Genomic DNA, 18312 nt, shown 5'->3' with positions numbered 1-18312 from the left:
CGAAGGAGTCTGAAAACACGAAGAAATAATGAGAAATTAGTTTTAACTATGTCTCGTATGGCAGGCATAAAATAACTATTAACGAGAATAAGACAAAGCGCAACAAAAAGAAAAAAATACAGGAAAAAAAATAGTACATCGAGGTGGTGATAATCTGGTGGAGTCGAAAAAATGATGGTGGGAAAAGGTTGGGAAAAATAAGGCTCATTACTGTGGCATTAAAGGAATAGACAGGAGAGTGGATAAAGAAGATTGTACAGAGACGAATTACAGAAACAAATGGAGCACAGAGCCCAATACCCCACCATAGCAACTGTTCTAAGGGCCGAATTCTTACTTTGCCTTGTGACCCTGACCATCGACCGATTGATCTCAAGAGTTTCCTTCATTCTTGCCTGACCCTTAATCTTCCACCAAGTTTGGTTCAGATCCGTTTAGAACAAAAAGCTGGTTTTGCTCAGTGACCTTGACATTGGACTAAGTGTTCTCACAGTTTTTATTCATTTCTTAACCTGAACCTTCCACGAGGATAAAAAACTGTTTAAGTTGGCATAGCAATGTGACCTTACCCTTTGACGTACTGTTCAACGAAAATAACAGGTCAACCTCTCGGAGGATTCTCAATTCAGCCACCAAATTCTATCCAAATGAAAGCCATAGGGGTCAAAATATGACCTGGCCTGTGACTTTAACCTCTGATTATTTTCAAACTTATCACCAATTCTTCCCCCTGACATTGGTTTATTTTGGAGAAAATTGCTTAAGTTTATTTTGCTGGGTCAAAGTTTACCTAGCACACTGACCCTCACCTTTGCTCTATTGTAAAAAAAAAAAAAAAAAAAAAAAAAAAAAAACTGGTTGAACCTCAGTCCTTCCGCTGACTTGGTTAAAGTCGGAAAGAAACTATTTTGTTTAGAGATGCCCGCACACCGATCGAAACACAACACCCCCTCTTGCTTCCCGAGTCCTGGTTTAATAAATCATTTTGAAGGGAGTCTGAGGAAGGAAGGAAAAAAGCAGGGATGAGTAATTATGAGGTCAATAATTGCCGCAAAATATACTGTATCAGAATAAAATCAACAGGTAGCTACACAGAAAAGCAGTATAATAGATTGATGACTGTACAGCTGACGTCATAGAAGTTGGCAGTATAATGGGGGCCCCATTATGTAGGATATGATAACAGGTACAGCACTGGCTTCTCTCTGTTACAGTGTATCTGAACTGTAATCCGATACATCTTAATCAATCCGCTGTGATGACGTGTTTCCTTTGCAGTCTTCTTGCTCACATACGATTATATTCAAATTTAGGGAACATCAGGTGATAATGACATTCTCAGGTTGATGGTGTTAAAAGTTGTCACACTATTGCTCAGGTATCTATAAAGTCTAATAACTCACTGGCTAGTACCAGCAACTACCAAGCCCAACCGTACATCTGGTTTTCATCTGTACACCTTGATCCTTGCTTACTTTTAGCCCATGTTTGCCCTGGCGTTTGCTTCCCGGCTCTCTGCGCTTATCCGTGTGTGTGTGTGTGTGTGTGTGTGTGTGTGTGTGTGTGTGTGTGTGTGTGTGTGTGTGTGTGTGTGTGTGTGTGTGTGTGTGTGTGTGTGTGTGTGTGTGTGTGTGTGTGTGTGTGTGTGTGTGTGTGTGTGTGTGTGTGTGTGTGTGTGTGTGTGTGTGTGTGTGTGTGTGTGTGTGTGTGTGTGTGTGTGTGTGTGTGTGTGTGTGTGTGTGTGTGTGTGTGTGTGTGTGTGTGTGTGTGTGTGTGTGTGTGTGTGTGTGTGTGTGTGTGTGTGTGTGTGTGTGTGTGTGTGTGTGTGTGTGTGTGTGTGTGTGTGTGTGTGTGTGTGTGTGTGTGTGTGTGTGTGTGTGTGTGTGTGTGTGTGTGTGTGTGTGTGTGTGTGTGTGTGTGTGTGTGTGTGTGTGTGTGTGTGTGTGTGTGTGTGTGTGTGTGTGTGTGTGTGTGTGTGTGTGTGTGTGTGTGTGTGTGTGTGTGTGTGTGTGTGTGTGTGTGTGTGTGTGTGTGTGTGTGTGTGTGTGTGTGTGTGTGTGTGTGTGTGTGTGTGTGTGTGTGTGTGTGTGTGTGTGTGTGTGTGTGTGTGTGTGTGTGTGTGTGTGTGTGTGTGTGTGTGTGTGTGTGTGTGTGTGTGTGTGTGTGTGTGTGTGTGTGTGTGTGTGTGTGTGTGTGTGTGTGTGTGTGTGTGTGTGTGTGTGTGTGTGTGTGTGTGTGTGTGTGTGTGTGTGTGTGTGTGTGTGTGTGTGTGTGTGTGTGTGTGTGTGTGTGTGTGTGTGTGTGTGTGTGTGTGTGTGTGTGTGTGTGTGTGTGTGTGTGTGTGTGTGTGTGTGTGTGTGTGTGTGTGTGTGTGTGTGTGTGTGTGTGTGTGTGTGTGTGTGTGTGTGTGTGTGTGTGTGTGTGTGTGTGTGTGTGTGTGTGTGTGTGTGTGTGTGTGTGTGTGTGTGTGTGTGTGTGTGTGTGTGTGTGTGTGTGTGTGTGTGTGTGTGTGTGTGTGTGTGTGTGTGTGTGTGTGTGTGTGTGTGTGTGTGTGTGTGTGTGTGTGTGTGTGTGTGTGTGTGTGTGTGTGTGTGTGTGTGTGTGTGTGTGTGTGTGTGTGTGTGTGTGTGTGTGTGTGTGTGTGTGTGTGTGTGTGTGTGTGTGTGTGTGTGTGTGTGTGTGTGTGTGTGTGTGTGTGTGTGTGTGTGTGTGTGTGTGTGTGTGTGTGTGTGTGTGTGTGTGTGTGTGCGTGTGTGTGCGTGTGTGTGTGTGTGTGTGTGTGTGTGTGTGTGTGTGTGTGTGTGTGTGTGTGTGTGTGTGTGTGTGTGTGTGTGTGTGTGTGTTCGATTAGCATGTCTTGCCTCGGACCTCAACTCTTGCCTTATTTTGACTCAGGCATCTCCTGACGTGTAGCTTCTTCGCTCACTGTTTATCTTGGTGTAAAACAGTGGTTCTCAAACATTTTTGCCCGCCACCCACCAAAAGTGGGAACACACAGGCGCACACGCCCGCACAGAATTATAATATATTTGATATATGTAACATAAGGAAGGGGGAAAATAGTGGCGAGAGCATGTAATTACTTACTAGGGATGGAAGGATACAAGGGAAAAAAATGAAAAGACCGGTTCACGAGGGAAGGAGATTAGGGACGGGGCGGAGGGGGGTCTGGGGAGGGGTTCTGAAGTATAGGTAGGTGTCGGAAAGGGGGAAGGGAATAGGGGCAGAGGAGTGGTGGGTACTACAGTAGCTATGAGGTTAGGGCGGGAGACTATGGAAGGTGAATAAAGGGTAACAGGTTCTAAGGAGAAATGGTAAAGGGAGGAGGAGAGGGTACAGAGGAGGGTTTGAGAGGGAAAGGGGTCTGAAGATGGGTAAGGTAAGGGGGCAGTGAAGGTGTAAGGCATATGTGTCAGGGTATTTGGGATGGAGTAAGGGATATGGGGAGGGGAGGAACATAGTCGAGGGAAGCTGGGATGGGTGAAGGGATAGGGGTAGGGAATAGGGTCTGAGGAAGGGGAAGGGGACGGAACAGGGGAGAAAGTAGGGTGGAAGGGTAGGAAGAAGGGGTTGAGAGCAGAGGGGAGGGTGGAAAAGAATATGGGGGAAGAGGATGAAGGGAGGAGGCCTAGAAAGGGGCTATAGGGAGGAGAAGGATCCGTAAGCGTGGCATAGAGGTAGAGGGTATAAGGTTGAGGGGCGATAAGTAGTAGGGATAGTAGTGAAGGGTCTAGGGATGGGTACTGGTAGTGGCGGAGGGATGGAGGAGGTCACGTGCAACAAGCCCTGACCTCGACTCCCTATCTGGATGTCATTGGACGGCTCTGCTGGGGGAAGAGAGAGAGGGAAGACAGGTGAGAGGGAGAGGAAGGAACGTGGGGGAGGGGGCTGAGGAAGGAGTAAGTGGAAGAGAGGAGGAGGGAGGAAGTGGAAGAGAGGAGGAAGAAAGCGAGATGGGAAATGTAGAAAGAGGGGGATGAAGGCAGGTGAGACAGAGTAGAAAGGGAGGTAGGGTGAGGGAGAGCAGTGAGAAGAAGGCTGGATGAGGGAGGGATTTGTAAGAGGGTGGGTGGGGAGGGAAAGAGGTAGGGAAAGATACAGGGGAGGGGAAGGGGGAGAGACCACGATGGGAGGAGATGTAGAGAGAGGAGTGGGAAGGAGAAAAAGGGCGAAGGCGAGGAAAAAACGAATCCTGGCGGAAATGTAGTAAGAAAACTGTAAAGGCAAATGAAGGGGGATAAGTGGAGAAGAGTTACAGGAAAGAACGCAAGAATCGCAAGGAAAACAGAAGAAGTTTGCAGAAAGATCATTAGAAAAACACAGAATGTTTATTACCGTAAGAATTAGGTGGTAAAAAGAATGATGACTAAACGTGAAAAATTAGAAATAAAGAAAACAGAAAAGGAAGATTACAGTAATTATAATGTGAAAAAATATTATTAACGGACGATCATGTAGGGAGAAAAATGTGATAATCATTAGAAAAAAAGGAATTAAATATAAAGATGGAAGACTGAGCATTAAAATAAAAAAGAAACAAAGAATTTTTAGTAACAAAACGTTTGAGGAGCAAAATAAACAGAGAGAGAGAGAGAGAGAGAGAGAGAGAGAGAGAGAGAGAGAGAGAATAAAACCAAGAGGGAAGAAAAAATATTGTTAATAGAGGAGGGGGAAAAGAAGGGAGAAGAGGAGCGGGGAAGAAGAGAGGAGAGGAGGGGGAAGAAGAGAGGAGAGGAGGGGGAAGAAGAGAGGAGAGGAGGGAGGAAAGAAGAGAGGAAGGAGGGAGGGAAGAAGAGAGGAAGGAGGGAGGGAAGAAGAGAGGAGAGGATGGAGGGAAGAAGAGAGGAAGGAGGGAGGGAAGAAGAGAGGAAGGAGGGAGGGAAGAAGAGAGGAAGGAGGGAGGGAAGAAGAGAGGAGAGGATGGAGGGAAGAAGAGAGGAAGGAGGGAGGGAAGAAGAGAGGAAGGAGGGAGGGAAGAAGAGAGGAAGGAGGGAGGGAAGAAGAGAGGCAGGAGGGAGGGAAGAAGAGAGGAAGGAGGGAGGGAAGAAGAGAGGAAGGAGGGAGGGAAGAAGAGAGGAAGGAGGGAGGGAAGAGTAGAGGGGAGGAGGGGGAAGGATGAGAGGAGAGGAGGGGCTACAAATAATAATACCACCAAGTAGAAAATATAAGTGAGATAAAGAAAAAATAGTTGAGAAATATATAAGGCTGGAAAAGAAGGTGATATTTCCACCTTTAAGATAAAATTAAAGGAACTGGGGTTGGAAAAAAATTGTAATGCACCGTCTCAGAAGAAACTGAAATGGGACTTACAAAAAGTACACCTAAAAAGAAAGGAAAAAAGATTATGGAGATGACGGTCTGGAAGATGGATGAAAGGTGAAAGGCAGGTGGGTGGGTGGTAGTGGAGAGGAATCTGGGAGGGGGGGGGGAAGCACGAAGGAGTAAGACGAAGCTGTGGAAAGATGCCGAGGTGAACAGAGGGAGAAAAAAAAGGAAATAGATGATAATAGTAATGGAATGGAAAGTCGCTGATTAACAGGAACTGGACTGATACGAAGGGAGGAAGGTTATGGTTGGGGGAGGTGAAAAATAAAGACTTTCGAACATAATACTCTAGTAAAAATGATACTGTGACAAAAGGAGTGAAGCTGACAAATAATGTACAAAGAAAATGTTGCGAACTAATACTTCAAGATGCAACTAACCTGAGGAAGGGTGGGGATAGTCTGGCGGGAAGGGAGAGACTGTAAAGCTCCTTAATGAATTGAGAAAACTGTGACGCAAAATAAAGGATTGAATGAAAATATGAATTATAAGAAAATACTGAGCTAAAGAGAAAGGGATGAGGAGGAATTACATAAGCAGAAATTGTCAAGCACATGAAAGAAACTGACTAAAAATGAAAGGGAAAGTAAAAGGGAAAAGAGTACCAGTATACAAAGAAACACCAATGAGCTAATTCGTCAAAGTAAACACAGCCAGAAAAGGAAAGGAGAGGGTGGGGGAGCTGGAAAAGGTAGAATCTGTCCAGTGCGTTATTTGTGGTATTAAAACACTGACTGAGAATAAAAGGAAAAGTGGAGGATAGGCAACAACATATAAAAAAGTATGTAACTGTACTCCTCTTTCCTTAACTTGGCCCACATTTTTGTTCTGTTGCACTTATTTTAAGTTGCCCAAATGACAGTAATAACAATGGTGTGGCTCTACACTCTCATAGCGCTTCTTCGTGACTAGCATCAAGTTCTACTATTAATCTATTCCTACTACTCAGCATTCAAGGTACAAGGGCAATTTTTGGACAACTTAAAAGTAGAAAAGGGTAGAGGAAGGAAGCAGTGGATGAAATTGGAAAACAGAAAATATCAAACCCATTGATGTCGTATGGAAGAAATTGTGACTAGGAAAGAGAACTGCAAAGAAAAAAAAAACGTTGCAAATAAAACGTACCACCGTAATTTATCAACGAAAGAAGGAAGTGAGGCGGGAAAAGGGCAAGATTATCAAGCCCTTTTTTGTGGTGTTATGAAACTGACTTGAGAATAAAAAGGGAGTGTAAAAAGCGAAAAGCATAAATGTGGGAAAAGATATAAACTAAAATATCAAAATGGAGGATTTCTCATGAAGGAAGGGGAGGGGGGATTAGAGAGGAAACGTGAGTGAGAGATTATAAAGCCCGTTTTGTTGTGCAGTTTACTACTGAAAATTGTGACCTTGAATACAAGGATGAGAGGAAACAGGAATGTATGCAGGTAAGAATTACACAGCAAATATTCCACGGAGGAAAACAGGGACTGGTAGGAAAATTAATGATTAAAAAGTGCTATTGTGACATCCGAAGAAATTATGACACTGAGTACAGAAGAGGGAAATTGCAAAACCAGGGAAGTATCCAAAGAAAGTACTGAACTAACAAATCAAGGTGGAAGGGGTTAGACCAATAGACGAGAAAATTTATCCAGCGTGTTATTTTGGCACTAAAAAACAAATGCGGCTAAAAAAAAAAAAAAAATCATCATCATCATCCGGACCTCCTTTCCCACCCAAGGGCAGGATGAGGAACAAAAATATGGAGATAAATGAAAAGAGTGTATATATGAAGGAAGTGGAGGAGCGATTGGGTAAATATGGATTGGAGCAGATGGGGGACGTGGAAGGTGTGTGCAAGATATTCACAGAAGAAATCTGTGCAGCATGTGAGATGGTGTGTGGGGTGAGGAGAAGACGAAAGGGGGTGCAGGGAACAGCATGGTGGAATGAAGAGGTGAGAGAGGCTGTGGCACAAAAGAAGAATGCATATAATGAGTGGATGAGAAACAGGGGCGTGGAAGAAGTTGAAAAACGGAAGAGAGAGTTACATGTAGACAGGAAGAGAGAGGTGAAAAGATTAGTAAGAGAGAGTAAGAAGAGAGTGGATAAGGAATTTGGAAGGAACTTGAGTGTAAAGTGGAGGGAATGTAAGAAAATGTTTTGGAAAGGGGTCAAGAGAGTTAGACAGGGTACCAAAGAAGTTAGCTGGAGAGTGAAAGATAAAAATGGTAGTTTACTAGTGGAGAAGGGAGAAAAGGTGAGCAGATGGAGAGAACACTTTAAGGAATTATTGAACATAGAGAATGAAAGTAATGCAAGAATAAGTGGCTGGGGAATGGCTGGGAGAAGGAGGGATGTGAGAAGAGAGAAAGAAATCAGTAGGATGGAAGTGTGGAAGCAATGAAGAAAGTCAAAATGGGGAAAGCCCCAGGAATTGATGAAGTGTGTGGTGAAATGCTGAAGCATGGGGAGAGATAGTAGTAGAGTGGATGTGGAAGATGTGCAGATTGGCCTGGGAGGAAGGTATAGTCCCGGAGAATTGGAAGTCAGGTATAATTATTTCCTTGTACAAAGGAAAAAGGGAAAAAGAAATGTGTGGTAATCACAGGGGCATTTGTCTTCTTCGTGTAATAGGAAAAGTATATGGAAGGATACTTATTGAGAGAGTTAGGGAAATAACAGAGGAATTAGTTGGAGACGAACAGGGAGGTTTTAAGAAGGGAAGAGGTTGTGTAGGTCAGATATTCATTCTTAGATCTTTAGTGGAAAAGTTTCTAGAGAGGGGAAAGAGATTTGGAGAAAGCATATGACAGAGTGGATAGACAAGGATTGTGGAAAGTATTAAGAATTTATGGAGTAGATGGGAAGTTGTTGAAGGCAGTGAGGAGTATGTTCAGTATGAGGGTGCTATGGCTGCAGTGCATGTGGATACTGAACTGAGTGAATGTTTCTATTTGAAGGTTGGATTGAAACAAGGATGTGTCATGTCTCCAGGGTTGTTCAATCTGTATATGGATGGGTAATACAAGAGATACAAGGTAGGGCAGTAGATGTTGTAGCAGCCCTAGTAAGAGAGGGCAGTGTGTGGAAACTCCCTGTACTGTTGTTTGCAGATAATACTATGTGCTTATATGAAGACGAAGGGGAGCTGCAAAGCTTGGTGGATGAGTCTGCGAGAGTGTGGAAGAATCGGAATCTAAAGGTGAATGTAGGGAAGAGTGAAATTAAGGTCTTCGAGAGAAGTGAAGTCAGTGAATGTACAGTGAGGTGGGATGAGGAGGAAATGGAAAATGTGAGTGCATTTAAGTACTTGGGTAGTGTGATGAACAGGGATGGAAGTTTAGAGAGTGAAGTGCTTGAAAGGGTACAACGAGGAAGAAAGGTTGCTGGTTCCTTGAAAGCAGTGATAAGAAACAGGGAAGTGAGCATGGAAGTGAAAAAGTTACAGTACATGACAGCATTGTGATTCCAAATCTAACGTATGGAAGTGAAGCTTGGACCTTGTTGGAGGGACAGAAGTCAAGAGTGAGAGCATTGGAAATGAGTTTTTTTCAGAGAAGTATGTAGAGTCACATGGAGAGACCGACTGACAAATGAGGAAGTGAAGGAGCGTTGTGGTGTGGACGTGGATGTGATAAGAAGCGTTAGGAGAAACACACTGAGGTGGTTTGGCCATGTGGAGAGGATTCAGAGTGAAAGACTGACGAGGAGAGTGTATCTGAGTGAGGTGGAGGGGGACAGAGGGAGGGGAAGGCCCAGGATGAGTTGGAGGGATGGAATGGGGAGGTATATGAGAGAGGGTGTGTGTGAGCTCGGAGCAGTGCAGTGGAATGGCGGGGGACAAGGTGACATGGAGGCGATTTGTTTGTGGCCACCCCTTACGGGATTGAGGGGTCTTGCAATAGATAGATATATGAGCTTATTTCGAAAACACGAAGAAAGAGTGAGAAATAAGATATAATTATGTCTCGCATGGCAGAAAAAAAACACTGACGACAAAAATAAATCGCAACAAAAATAAAACGCAACAAAAAGAAAAAAACGAGAAAAAACTAGTGCATCGAAATGGTGATAATCTGGCGGAGCTGAAAAAATGATGGTGGGATAAGGTTGGGAAAAATTATAAGGCTCATTACTGTGGCATTAAAAGGAACAGACAGGAGAGTGGACAAAGAAGATTGTACAGAGACGAATTACAGAAACAAATGGAGCACAGAGCCTAATACCCCACCATAGCAACTGTTCTAATAGCCGAATTCTTACTTTGCCTTGTGATCTTGACCTTTGACTGATTGCTCTCAAAAGCTTCCTTAATTCTTGCCTGACCCTTAACTCTTCCACCATGTTTGGTTCAAATCCATTCAGAACAAGGAATTGACTTTGCTCAGTGACTTTGACATTTGACTGAGTGTTCTTACAATCCAATCTCTTTATTCTTTTCTTAACCTGAACCATCCACAAAGTTTTGCCTAATTCGGATTTTTAAAAAAATGCTTAAGTTGGTATAGCAATGTGACCTTACGCTTTGACGTAATGTTCTAAGAGAACAACAGGTAACCTCTTGGGGGCCTCAATTCATCCACCAAATTTTATCTAAATGAAAGCCGTAGGGGTCAAAATATGACCTGGCCTGTGACTTTAACCTCTGACCATTTTTAAAATTATCACCAATTCTTCCCCCTGACATTGGTTTAATTTGGAAAAAAAAATTGCTGGTTTATTTTGGTGGGTCAAAGTTTACCTAGCCCAGTGACCTTCACCTTTGCTCTGTTGTGGAAAAAAAAAAAAGAAGAATAAAACACTGGTTGAACCTCAACCCTTCCACAGGGTTGGTTAAAGTCGGAAAAAAAAAAAAAAACGCTATTTTGTTTAGAGATGCCCGCACACCGGTCGAAACACAACACCTCCTCTTGCTTCTAGAGTCCTGGTGTAACAAATCATTTTGAAGGAAGTCTGGGGAAGGAAGGAAACAAGGAGGAATGAGTAATTATGAGGCTCATAATTGCCGCAAAAATATACTGTAGCATCGGAATATAACAAACAGGTACACTGAAAAGCAATAAAATATATAGATGACTGTGCAGCTGAAGTCACAGTAGTACATAGTACAGTGGGTGCCTCATTATGTGGGATATAACAACAGGTACAGTACTGGCTTCTCTAAGTTACTGTGTATCGGAGCTGTAATCCTGTAAATCATCTTAACCATCGGGCTGTGATGTCGTGTTTCCTTTGTATTCTTCTTACTCACATACGATTATATTCAAATTTTAGGAAATGTGAACTAAATAGAAATGTCTGGGGGAGCAAACATCAGGTGAATGTGATATTCTCGGGTTGATGGTGTTAAAAGTTATTCCTCATGCATCTATAAAGTCTAATAACTCACTGGCTAGTACCAGCAACTACCAAGCCCAACCGTACATCTGGTTTTCATCTGTACACCTTGATCTTTGCTTACTTTTAGCACTTGTTTGGCCTAGTGTATCCCTCCCGGCTCTCTGCGTTTATCCGTGTGTGTGTGTGTGTGTGTGTGTGTGTGTGTGTGTGTGTGTGTGTGTGTGTGTGTGTGTGTGTGTGTGTGTGTGTGTGTGTGTGTGTGTGTGTGTGTGTGTGTGTGTGTGTGTGTGTGTGTGTGTGTGTGTGTGTGTGTGTGTGTGTGTGTTCGATTAGCATGTCTTGCCTCGGACCTCAACTCTTGCCTTATTTTGACTTGGGCATCTCCTGACGTGTAGCTTCTTCGCTCACTGTTTATCTTGGCATAAAGCAGTGGTTCTCAAACATTTTTGCCCGCCAACCACCAAAAGTGGAAAAACACACACACACACACACACACACACACACACACACACACGCACGCACACACACACACACACACACACACACACACACACACTGCACGAGACACGCATGCACGCACACCTCCTCACTCCCCCCCACAAACACAACAGCTTAATAACCGTTCCTGTTGATTCAGGTACCTCACTGCGCTGCGATTCTAGGTAGGCACCATTATTAGTCAGATCTATACCAAAATATCAATTATTTTAATATTAGGCACACACTTCACAGCACAGATGCCCATAATTAGAAAAACTCTCAAGCATCAATCAATATCAAGCTGACGTTGAGAAATACAATCTTTTTCTGTGACTTGGTTATGTATTGTTGAGAGATGTCAGTTTGGTCGCGTGTACCAACGAAACTTAGCATAACAAGGTATTGAACGTGTGACATGATGGTGACGATGAGATGGTGACCAGCTGGGGTGGGGAGGGGAGGAAGAATTCAGAGGAAGTTACTCCCGAAAATCAGTCATACCAGCCACCTTGAGAGACACAGCAATAATAACGTTCTGCACGTATATATCTATTATACTATTGTTGTTGTTGTTGTTGTTGTGTGTGTGTGTGTGTGTGTGTGTGTGTGTGTGTGTTGATCATAGCCAGGCTTCGACCCATCAACACATACCTAGTTATCCATTTTCCATCCTGCCACCTCCCCTCTTCTTAATGCCTCTGTTCTGTCGACTCGCCCCTGCAGACCACACATCCAGTCACATTTCTACCACCTCCTGTTTTCTTCCGTTTATGTATAGGCCCTATCAACACTTAGCCATCCATGCAAACACATCCAGTCATACCTCTGCCATCCCCCTACCTCCCCTTTCATTTGTTTCGTTAACCTTTCTAAACACACACACACACACACACACACACACACACACACACACACACACACACACGCACACAATCTCTTAATTAATGGTATTGGCCTTATCCGCGTCTCTCCCTGCCTTGGCTCTCCCTGTCTTGTCCCAGAATCATATAACAGGTTTATGTGACGTCAAAAAATTTATCTACTGTGACGGCATGTACCGTACCTGGTGACAAATACTGACTGTCCTTCTCCCACACACACTGTCCACAGTCTCAATCAAACGAGAACAAGCATACGCAGAAACACACATTCACTTCATAAATGTTTACTTGTCAGTTACAATAAGAAACGAATAATTATACTCACATAATCACTACATACTCTTTCTTGCACACAACACTTGATCAACATACAGGCTCACACATACGGGTTACAAAAACATGCCCAATAGATCAACAGACATATATGCACACATACATACATGCACAATTATTTGCCACACACACTTTCGTATACCACCCCTAAACGAACATGAAAGGATACACGTTTAACCCACCCCGTCCCGATGACGTATGGGTACGTTGCAACGATTTGCATTTGCCAGTCCCGGCGACGTACCAGTACGTCGTGCAATTGCAATGTGCATAATTTCGACAATTTTCAAATTTCGCGCTTGATTTGCGGTACGTACCCTCGCCTGACCTTCCCCTACCTGCCACCAGGCGGGGACACTCGGCGACCCCGCGTGACCCGCACTAGCCCGCCACTCGTCCACTCACCTGGTAGCCACGGTCCTGCTCAGACATGGCTAAGAGAGGTCTCTCAGAGAGCGAAATTCAAGTCGCCCTGGACACCTTTACCGGCGACAGTGATTCCCCACTGGATGACGAGGAGATGGACAAGGATTATGTGCAGCTAGAGGAGGAAGAAGCCACCAGCAGTGACGAGGAAGTTCCGTCACCCAGGAAGCGGCAGTACGTGACTTACCGTGCTGCTAGAGAGGGGCAGGAGGCAAAGAAGGCACGTGGTATATCATATCCCTATCCCCAGCGTGCCTTGGAAGCAGAATTCGAGGTCGAGGACGAGGACGAGGACGAGGACGGAGCCGTGGGACGTGCTGCCACGTGGTATGGACGGGAGGTGATTACACATCGTGGCCCAGAGCGCACACCACGTCGTATGAGCAGGTATGGGCCTAGCATTCTGTTTGGGGAGGTAGGAAGTGAAGTGGAGGGAGTGGGGAATGAAATGGAAAGTCCTGGGATTAGGGAAAGTGAGAGTGACGTGGGTGAGTCATTGCTCTCCCTACGCAGTGTGAGGCGGCAGAGTGGATCACGTGGGCCAGTGCGGGTGCGTTCATTATCACGTGGGGTTGTGAGGGAGGGGGAAGGTGGGGAGGAACCACTCCAAAGCACGTCTTATGCTCCCGAATATCCCCTAACACGTGGTCGAGCAAGGTTGCATGAAAGAGCACGTGGTGTGGTAATGGAGGGGGAAGGTGGGGAGGAACCATTCCCCAGCACGTCTTCTGCTCCCCAATATTCAACAATTTCATCCCCACAGCCCCCTAATGTTCCTCAAGGCCGTAAGGGTAAGGGAAAGGGAAAGGGTAAAGGCAGAGGGAAGAGGAGTGACAGTGGGGAAGCCCTCCGTACTCCTTCTCCCCAACCTCCCCAACCAGGATCTCCTCCCCACCCAGACGAAGGCGGTGATGGGGACGAGGGATTTGTGTCGTGGGATTGGGAGGATGGGAGTGATTTTTCTCCCCTCATTCACCCCTTCACTGAGCAAGGGCGATCTGGCTGCATTGCACCAGGTATTCACTGTAATTCAAGCAGGTTGGATTTTTTCCACCTGTTTTTCAGTGAGGCCTTCGTAGATCAGATCGTTTTTCAAACAAACCTGTTTGCAAGCGCCCAGCGCCTAGAAAGTGAAAGATTGGGAACAAGGAGTAGGCATTCTATGATTTATGATTACCCTGTCTCCATTCCAGAAATGTTCTTATTTTTGCCCTTGTCCTTTTGATGGGTATAATAAAAAAAAATAGAATTCCTGCTTACTGGACTAGGGACCCTGTTATGTTTACCCCCATATTTGGTCAAGTGATGAGCCGTAATCGGTTTCAACAAATTCTAAGTCGCCTCCATTTTTATGATGCTAATGACCCTGCAAATGCAAACAACACTGACAAAATGAGGCGAATTAGGCTGGTCTTTGATCACCTCAGGCAAACCTTTCGATCCTCATTCTATCCCTATAGAGATCTCGTCATAGACGAGAGTCTCGTGTTGTGGAGAGGCAATATTTCATTCAGACAGTATATACCCAGCAAAAGGCACCGTTTTGGGTTCAAGATCTTTGTTATGTGTGACTGTAGGACTGGATACGTGCAAGACATAGTCTTGTACACCGGTGCACAGACAGACATAATAGAAGATCGAAGTATAGGACTTTCGGGAGCAGTGGTAAAGACGATGATACAAGACTACCTTCATCGTGGTCACGTTCTCTACCTCGACAACTGGTACACTAGCCCTCTTCTCGCTCGTTATCTTCACACACATGAAACGGGAGTCTGTGGAACCGTAAAGGTGAACCGGCGTCACATGGTCAAGGTAGGGCGGAAACTTGCAAGGAGTGAGGTTGTCTTCTTCAAAGCCAACAACATCCTTGCAACAATGTGGAACCACAACAGAGAAGTAAGCCTCTTGTCCACGGTTCACCGCCCCTTGATGCACCGTACTAATTCTGTTGATTACCATAGCGAGAGCAGGCGTCGTGTTTGGAAACCTGAGTGTGTAATGGATTACAATATAAACATGCGCCTCGTGGACCAGTCTGACTCCATGATATCGACGGTAGAGTGTGCCAGGACCACGATGAAGTGGTATAAAAAACTGTTCTTTCACTTGCTAGATATCACTGCTCTGAATTGCCACCACCTTCACGCCATGACCACAGGAGTTCAGGAAACATTTGAAGGGTTTGTGAGGGAGCTCACACGAGAAATCTTTGCTAAGTATGCTGTTGAAAGGCCCCAACAGCGCCCCCGCACTGCCCCTATTACCCAGACTCCCCAGAGAATATCCGGCCGCCATTTCCCCACTCCTATCCCTCCCCAGCCCAACAGACCTAGGCCCCAGCGCAGGTGTCACGTGTGCAGTAATTCCCAGGTGAGACTCACGACACAGAGGAAGGACACCCGCTATGAGTGCGTGCAGTGTGACGTGGGTCTGTGTATTCACCCATGTTTTAGTGAATATCACACGTTGCTGCAATTTTAGCATGGTGTGAATGCGAAAGGACGCTGAAATTATGAGGTAAATGAGACAGACAGACGCTCTGTGAAAATATCAGTCATGTGGATCGCCAGATATTAGTATAAAGTGCCTACGGATAGAACATTAGTGAAAACATTGGGTGTAAGTATATAAATCTGCCCTAAGTTGAAACTTACATAGAGAGGGTTGTTTGATGCGATATTCTGTCGCTCAGTGCAATAAATACGGCCCCTTATTATATATTTCTTATTATGTGACATTCTTACGGGTATAATATAAGTTCAAATTATTGTATATGATGATGTATATTCTAAGTCAAATATTCATAGCGTGTCTATAAAGATAAGATTTCCTGACGCTTAGTCGAATGAATAAGGCACGTATTAGTCAAAATAAAAGTCAGCAAGTGATAAAGTGAATAATTAGTATATAAGTGTGTGAGTGAATTAGTATATAAGTGTGTGAGTATTATGTATGACGAAACATTCCTTGCGAGGGTATTTTCAGGCGATATTCTCACGCTCACTTGAATAAATAATGGCAGTAAGTATGTACAGTGCATTCTAGGGGTGTAAACGTGTGTAATGTAAGTGGGAAAATATAATTGGAGTGAATAAATAAAGTAGATGATGAAACACGAGTGTTTGAGATCGTGGTTGCTACGTGAATAGGCGCTAGCATATCGCTAAATGCCCTCGTAATGAATGAAAATAATTGAAAACCTTCACAGTGGTGGAGGAAAGGTTCTATGTAGCCTAAATGGGAAAACAATTGGAAAGTGATAAAACAATTTGGTATGTTGAAATACGAGTCATAGCGAGTGCGCTTACTAAGCTGATGTGCACTAAACTTATGCTGCATGTCATCATAATGAATGAAAACATCTGAAAACACTTACAAACAGTTGTAATTGGTAAATTGTCATTGAAACAGAAGTATACAAGTAGAAAAAATGATAGGTTGACTCATACCAGAAACTTAGCATATAGCATGTTACGACTCGGACCTAACTCGCTATGCTTTCGTAGCGATGGTACAATGCTTATTTTTCCTATATATGTGTCTGAAATCCATTATATTGTTACTGTTATTGTTTATTAGTTCAAATTCAATAAATGTAGAGGTGCTGTGTGTTGTTTGTCCCATTATTCCTTACCATAGAAAACGTTAACGCATATCCAGCCCATTACAGAATACGATACATGCGGAGGGAAACCGCACCTGTATAGACCACTTATAGACCGCAGAGACCACTTTCTTCAAGATTTTCCATCGTTTCTCGACCTAAGCGGAAGTTTTATAAGAAAAATATTTTTTCCAAAAAGGCTCGGGACTGGGGGATGTCATAGGTGCGGAAAGGCTCGGGACGTGACGGGTTAACATTCCCCACAGTCGACGGGCACTATCATTGCTTTCTGGTATCTGAGCAACAAACATAATTTTCTGGTTGATAACGAATTTATATAATTTTGTGAATGACATATTCCACACACCACATCCCCACTCCATACACTTCAACACCACAACCCCACACCACATATTGCAACCTCAAACCCCACACCACAACCCCACACTACACACCACAACCCCAAACTCCACACCACAACTCCACACCACTCACCACAACTCCACACCACACACCACAACACCAAACCACACACCACAACCCCAAACTACACACCACAACCCCAGATCACACACCACACCACACACCACAACACCACACCACAACCCCAGATCATACACCACAACCCTAAACCATACCACAACCCCACACGAAACACCACAACCCCAAACCATACCACAACCCCACACGAAACACCACAACCCCAAACCATACCACAACCCCACACGAAACACCACAACCCCGCACCACACACCACAACATAACCCCCACACCACACACCACAACCTCACACCAGACACCACAACATCAAACCCCACACCACACACTATAACCTCACACCAGACACCACACACCACAAAACCAAACCACATACTACAACCCCAAACTACATACCACAACCCCAGATCACACACCACAACCCGAAACCACACAACAACCCCACACCACACACGACAACCCCACACCAGACACCACAACACCAAACAACACACCACAGCTACACACCACACACCACAACACCAAACCACACACCACAACCCCACACCACACACGACAACCCCACACCAGACACCACAAAACGAAACAACACACCACAGCTACACACCACACACCACAACACCAAACCATGCACCGCAGCCCCCCACCACACACTGTAGGTATTATAATTATAGGCACTAGTATATATCTCATAACACAATGTACAGGATGTAGTGTCTGCTGGAGACGTACACAACTTCTCACTAGGAATGTCAATTCACATAATGTCTATCCACAATCGTGTCGTCCCAGACCATCAAGAATCCATAATCATATGATGTATTTCAAACATCCTCATAGTCCAGACGCCCAAGAATTTCATGACGTACTCGAACACGTGCAGTAACCAGCCCTAGTCGGCTAGTCCACGTGAATGGAAATCTACCAGACACTGCATCACACACACACATACTCTCCAAGCTGTATATAATGTCGGAGAGATTCCCTTCAGATCAGAAAGGGGAGAGAGGGGCTAGAGAAAAGGCCCGACACTATGGGTCATTAGGCCGTCAAGCTCTGTTACGTTGTAACTCACTACTGACATGGCTGAGCAATAAAAACTCCGTAACCCAAGAGTGCCGTAACTCACCTCGTTGACATTCCGTCTCACGACTTTATTCTGGCTGTGCTTGTCAAACCACATTCGACTTCCCTATCGCCCTACAAGTACCTATGACCACGCCACTCAAGATGGTGGCAGCAGTTGAGTCGGACCGAACCACAGTACAATCAAAACACGCCTTAATAGTTTATACAACGATAAAATTTGCCACTGAGATTGTTGGCCGCGAATGTACAAACCAACACCTATGAGCCTATAAGTCTACAAGCCTACAATTCTACGATAAAGTAACCACAAGCCAAGAACTAGTAACTCGTTCTTCTTCCTGATTAGGA

Source organism: Coenobita brevimanus, chromosome 114, assembly GCF_032717465.1.
Source record: "Coenobita brevimanus isolate Jiangsu-jjx chromosome 114, ASM3271746v2, whole genome shotgun sequence".
Lineage (NCBI taxonomy): Eukaryota > Metazoa > Arthropoda > Malacostraca > Decapoda > Coenobitidae > Coenobita > Coenobita brevimanus.
The sequence above is the reverse complement of the archived record's forward strand: the minus strand, read 5'-3'. Positions refer to the sequence as shown.